Here is a 6329-nt window from a genome sequence, read left to right as displayed (position 1 = left end):
CATTTATCTACCCTATAAGTCTGCGTGGTGTGTTAGGTTAATAAGGATTAGAGATAGAGCTGAAAGTCTGAAAAGAGGCACTCATGAATTTTACATCCCCCTCCTTTTTAGGTTAATAGTGATTTTCTGTGACGCCCCTATTCATCAAAACATTTTCCTTCCATTCTTTCATTTATTATCTGAGTACAGTGAAAAACCAAACAATGACTTCAGCTTACAGGTTGTTCCTTGTGAAGAATAACCCACACAGATTCTGATTGATGCTGTTTCTCTTTTTGGCAACCAGTTTGAAGACCTGAATATCAGCACCATCCTCTAGGGAAGCAAGTCACAGACAATGCATTGCATTAAATGATTTATCTTAGCAAAATCAAAGAATTAGGCTTTATCTTTATTGAAGCAAACATCCACCCACTGATGTATTACCAGCTTGTGATCAGCACTTGGGTTAATAATATAAACTAAACTTCTTAGCCTTTATGTACAGATAAATCAGAAAATAGTGCAATAAAATACGGCACAGAATTATTTTGGTCAGTATTTTCTAGAGCGAACCTGAATTCTAAGTTCTGTTTTTTAATGCTTGTAAAATTTTGATATCACTTACTTTGGATCTAAAAATACTTGATCTCAATTATTATATTAATGATGTATCAAGTAATGGGCTCAGTTGAAATCAGCGTGCTCAGTGGAAGTCAGTAAGTTCAGCACAACACAATTCTTGAAAGATGATCCATTTTTTTAGAGACCTAAAAATGTAAAATTGAAGGCTAGCTGCTAAAATCCAGCAACTATAAATGTTCTCTAAAAAGAAAGTTATCTGTCCATCCATCCATCCATCCATCCACTCATCCATCCACCCATCTTCTGCTTTGTTGCAACATGGTCTGAAGTGACTGCTCAATGATTTTATATTAAATGTATCAGTGGTGTGACAACAGAAAACAGAAGCCAGACAGGAACAGAACCAAGGTCTGCTGCAGCCAGGAGCATGAATTGGGAGAAATAGGAGGTAATATAAAGGAGCATATTTATGAAAAATTGTAGCATTGCAGCTATGTCACTTTACCATCTTTTTAATTTCTTAGTAAACCATCCACAGGAGGTTAACTGTACTTTTTTTTTATTATTAATTTTATTTTATTGAGAGAAAGTAATTTTTTTTTAATTTTATTTTTTTACTTTACAATACTGTATTGGTTTTGCCATACATTGACATGAATCCACCACAGGTGTACATGAGTTCCCAAAACTGGAGCCGATTTATACAGAGTGAAGTAAGCCAGAAAGAAAAACACCAGTACAGTATACTAACTGTACTTTAAAATGATTACAGATAGAGAAACGATGTATGGTTCCATTTCCTGGCTCATTTATTCAACATTTGTGTCGGGTACTATATTTTTCAATAGGGATAAAATGGTGAAAAATCAGCCTTGGGACAATCCAAGATTAGGGATAAACTGTAGAAACCTGACTCTCTTGGCTTACTCATGTTACGGACTCAGTAACTGGATGACAAGATCATGAGGTTTTGGGAGATTCCTATGAAAACGTTCTAAAGTAGGCTACTGATACCTGCGCTATTTAGTATATAGATATTGTCCACTAGTGAAACTGTTATTTGCTGCGAAGATTTCTTTTAAAGTTTGTGAAAAGGTTCACTGTTGTCTATGTTTGGCAATTCTTTGGATTAAATTTTGAAGTCTGAATTTAATTTTGCACAACAGAATAAACTACAACCCCCTGATTTATCCAACAAAAGGCCATGGACTAATCCTTTTGGATTATGGTAAAGGAAAAGGAACACTTTAGTTAATTATAGAATGAGTTTGCATGATTTATCATCCCTAGATCTGTTATGGAAAACTTTCAAGGGATTCAATATACATGTGGTTAGTTTTCTGGATAATGCTGTTGTTGTTACAGCTGGACTTCACCATCTGAATCATTTTAAGTTTATGATTAGACCCCTAAATGAAACATTATTTTGAATAAATCATCTTCCAAGAATGAAAAACAGGAGTTGCAGCTCAAGCTCAGTGATTAATGCAGTGGTATAATCAAGTTTTTGTTAATGGCAGAATTTAGAAGCTAGGAAGTTGTTATGTTGATGTATTTTTCTAGCTGGTAGGAAATGCCACTTAACATCCAGTTGCCCAATACACTAAATATTCATTAGTCAGATAAAGATATTGCTTCCATTTAACACCTCGACCTGATTAATTAAGCTATTAAATCACGGAATTTTACCATGTATTTTGTATTCATGTACAACTAGCCTAAATGATGTGGAGCTATAGATAGTAAATAGGCCAAAGGATGTGAAAGACTCTAGGGTTAATGATCACTCTTTATAGCTTGTCATCAAACAAGATGCAAGATCAACAGAACAGAGAGGTTCTTGTCTAAGCCTTTGTAACCCCATGGACTAATACAGTCCATGGAATTCTCTAGGCCAGAATACAGAGTGGGTAGCATTTCCCTTCTCCAAGGTATCTTCCCAACCCAGGGATTGAACCCAGGTCTCCCGTATTACAGGCAGATTCTTTACCAGCTGAGCCACAAGTGAAACCCAAGAATACTGGAGTGAGGAGCCTATTCCTTCTCCAGAGGATCTTCCCGACCCAGGAATTAAACCACTGTCTCCTGCATTGCAAGTGGATTCTTTACCAAATGAGCTATCAGAAAAGCCCAGAGAGGTACTGTTGCTGCTAAGTAGCTTCAGTCGTGTCCGACTCTGTGCAACCCCATAGACGGCAGCCCACCAAGCTCCCCCGTCCCTGGGATTCTCCAGGCAAGAACACTGGAGTGGGTTGCCATTTCCTTTTCCAATGCATGAAGGTGAAAAGTGAAAGTAAAGTCGCCCAGTCGTGCCCAACTCTTAGCGACCCCATGGACTGCAGCCTACCAGGCTCCTTCGTCCATGGGATTTTCCAGGCAAGAGTACTGGAGTGGGTTGCCATTGGCATAAAAGCAAGGCAGCCCTTTGAAATATGTGTGACACATACATGAAAAGTATCTACTTAAGGCCAACTTTTTGAAGTGTAAATACTGCATATGATTGCTATCTATCAGATAATGCTACTAATTATGTACCTGCTAGATTTGCTATTTATTGTCTCATTTTATTCCTGTTTCTAATCCAATGAAGTAGGTATCAGTCTCCCATAAAGCAGGTGAGAAAACTTGAGACTCAGAGAAGAAGGAGAAAAATCCCAGTAGACTCAGGAAATGAGTAGGGCAGAAAGACTCTTAGTTTCAAAACTCAATGTTTATCTTTTTTTTTCCTTTTTCTTTTTAAAATCTCTCTGCCTTCCGCTACTACATTGCTACAGCCATCCACAAAGTAATTTGGGCTCTTTGCACTAACAGCTTATGTTTGTGTGGCAAAATTGCCTGTGAATGACAATTTATTAGACTTTGTGGCTGCAAAGGATGAGGAGGAATAACAATGTCTAGGTTCTGGTCTGATCCTCCCAATGATTGCCTGGTTAAAGAGCTGAGTTTTTTTTTTTTTTTTTTCTGCAGCACTGGAAAAAATATCTTTCTTCATCTTCTGTGAAATACTTAAGGGCAGGCTTTTTTTTCCCTCTCTCCCTCTTTCTAACTCTCCAAGTGCTATGTGTAGCAGCTAATAAAAAGTAGGTCTCTTGCTGTTGAAAAAGGATAATAAGTAAGGTGTTATTGTACCTGTATCTGAGTCATTTTAATTGATATGTAGTTAACAGAGATGTGGCGATGATTTTGGGAATTGCTGGGAAACATGATTAAAAAAAAGAAAGATCAACGGGACCAACAGGCACAGCTTGTCAGGCATGTTTTTAATTTGCATTTATGTAACTTTCCTATTTCTGGGCATCCTTGTGAGGACACATTTAAAAAATTAAAAGGGAAAATTTATTTTTCCAAAATGTTTGCTGACCTTCACAGCATTGAAACCAATGAATCCAAGCTTCCGAGACGACGGACGGTCGGGAATTGTAAAGACAATTCGGGCTGCACATTGTTCCATGGGAGGCGCTCAGGCCTTCTGCTAACGGAAAAGCCTCAGTCAGCATTTACTTAGAAAATTTCTTTTAAAAGAGTTACAGAGGCAGTCCAGAAGTATCAATATTCCCTGTACAAACTCATATCTTTGTTCTGTTCTCTTGCTCTTGTGCTGTCTCTCTCTTTTTGAATTTCCTATAAAAGCTAAATTAGGTCTCAAGGGTTCTGCACGACTAAGCAAGGATCTCTTCTAGTCCATTGTGATGGAAGTAAATGTACTCAGAAGGGAGATGTACTTGAAGGGAAGGCTGAAGTATCTCCCTTCATTGAATTCCCTTGTCTCCCACACAAGTTACCCACCCAGACTTCTCTAAATACTTCCCAAGTGCATACACACACACACACACACACACTCCAGCTAGCCTTCGGCAAAACTGTGCAGTAGGTAAGATATTTATCTTAAATCAGCACAACTGTTCTGTGCTCATCCCATCTCAGCTCCTTCTAGAGGGGATGGAGGGATCTTTCAAGTTTTCAGGCCCTTGAGGTCTTCCCTTAAATCCCTATGAACACCTACACCTAGGAAGGGAGTTCAGTTCAGTTCAGTTAAGTCACTCAGTCATGTCTGACTCTTCGCGATCCCATGGACTGCAGCATGCTAGGCTTCCCTGTCCATCACCAACACCCAAAGCTTGCTCAAACTCATGTCCATAGAGTCGGTGATGTCAGCCAATCATCTCATCCTCTGTCGTCTCCTTCTCCTCCTGCCTTCAATCTTTCCCAGCATCAGAGTCTTTTCTAATGAGTCAGTTCTTCACATTAGGTGGCCAAAGTACTGTAGTTTCAGCTTCAGCATCCGTCCTTCCAGTGAAAATTCCGGACTGATTTCCTTTAGGTCAACTCATTTACCAGGGTATCAATGTTATTGGGGCTTCCCAAGTGGTGCGGTGGTAAAGAATCTACCTCCCAATGCAGGAGATGCAGGAGATGTGGGTTTGATCCTAGGAAGACCCCCTGGAGTAGGAAATGGCAACCCACTCCAGTATTCTTGCCTGGGAAATCCCATGACCAGAGGAGTCTGGCAAGCTACAGTCCCTGGGTCACAGAGTCAGACAGGACTGAATGCATGACACATGCATGCAATGTTCCTGAAGCTAAATTTGTCAGTGATACTAATAATGCCTTATAATAGACTTCAAGAACAATCAAACTCTTTTGAGATTTGTGACTCTTACTATAGTTCTAATGACTATTGTATTTTTGGTACAGTGTAAGATATAGGACTATGTAAAAATTCACTCTAGCTCTAATTGGATGGAGCCCAGGCCTGTGATAGGAGACAGATTTATTGGATTTTAGAATCACAAAGGAAATCTCAGTTCAGGATTTTGGAACTCCACCAACCTGAAGTGGAATCCCTGTATGTATACCTCATAATTCTTTGGTTTGGGGAAGATTACTTAATCTATAAAAGCCCTTGATCCCTCCATGAATAAAACAACTGAGAACCAACAGTGGTAACAATGTAACAAAGTATTATCCTTATAGGTATGTGCCCATGGACTTTGAAAGCTGGAGGGGCTCTGGAGGCAATCTTATTTAGAGATAAGAGATGACTCTCAAGGGTGCAGAGTCAGGAGCAGCAAAATGCCTCCTGGATAAGTTCTAGAACTCTTTGCACTGAACCCCCAGAAGATGGACTGTCTTCTGTGAGACAGCAAATTGTCACTGTGTTGGATACTGCTTGCACGTGGGTGTGAACCACACATTCTCAAATTAAGAGTTGTTTAATAACCAGGTGCAGTATATGGTGATTGGTGGCCACTATTAAGATGTATGTTTATAGGAGAAAGATGTTTTCAAGTGATTTTAAGTGATCATCCTCTCATTCCTGATGTTCTGTGAATGGTGCTGAGGAAGATGTAAAAGGAAGATGAACCAGATCATTTCTCCAGACCATTCACCTAGCTTTGAGTTGGCTAGGGTCAGGCGGCCTGTGAAGGTCATGCTGCCTAGGGAGGGTCTCTGAGGCAAACACAACAGCCCAAGAGAAGGAAATCGTTTGCAGTATCCTGCGGCCATAGGTAAGTGAAGGGAGAGGAGGAGCATATCTGTTAAAACCTGGATTCAAATCCCACTCTTCCAGGTGCTAACAGGGTGACTTTGTTACTTAATCTGTTCATCCTCCATTTTCTTCATCTGTGAAATGAAGATTAAAAAGTATTGGGTTGGCCAAGAAATTCATTCAGTTTTTTGGCCAACCTAATACTACTAATTTCAAGGACTTACTTTGATGAGTAACTGAGATAGTATAAAGTGCTTATAAAAGTGCTTGGCAC

Source organism: Capricornis sumatraensis, chromosome 6 (genome assembly GCF_032405125.1).
Source record: "Capricornis sumatraensis isolate serow.1 chromosome 6, serow.2, whole genome shotgun sequence".
In the NCBI taxonomy this organism is placed as follows: Eukaryota; Metazoa; Chordata; class Mammalia; order Artiodactyla; family Bovidae; genus Capricornis; species Capricornis sumatraensis.
Note: the sequence above shows the minus strand (reverse complement) of the source record.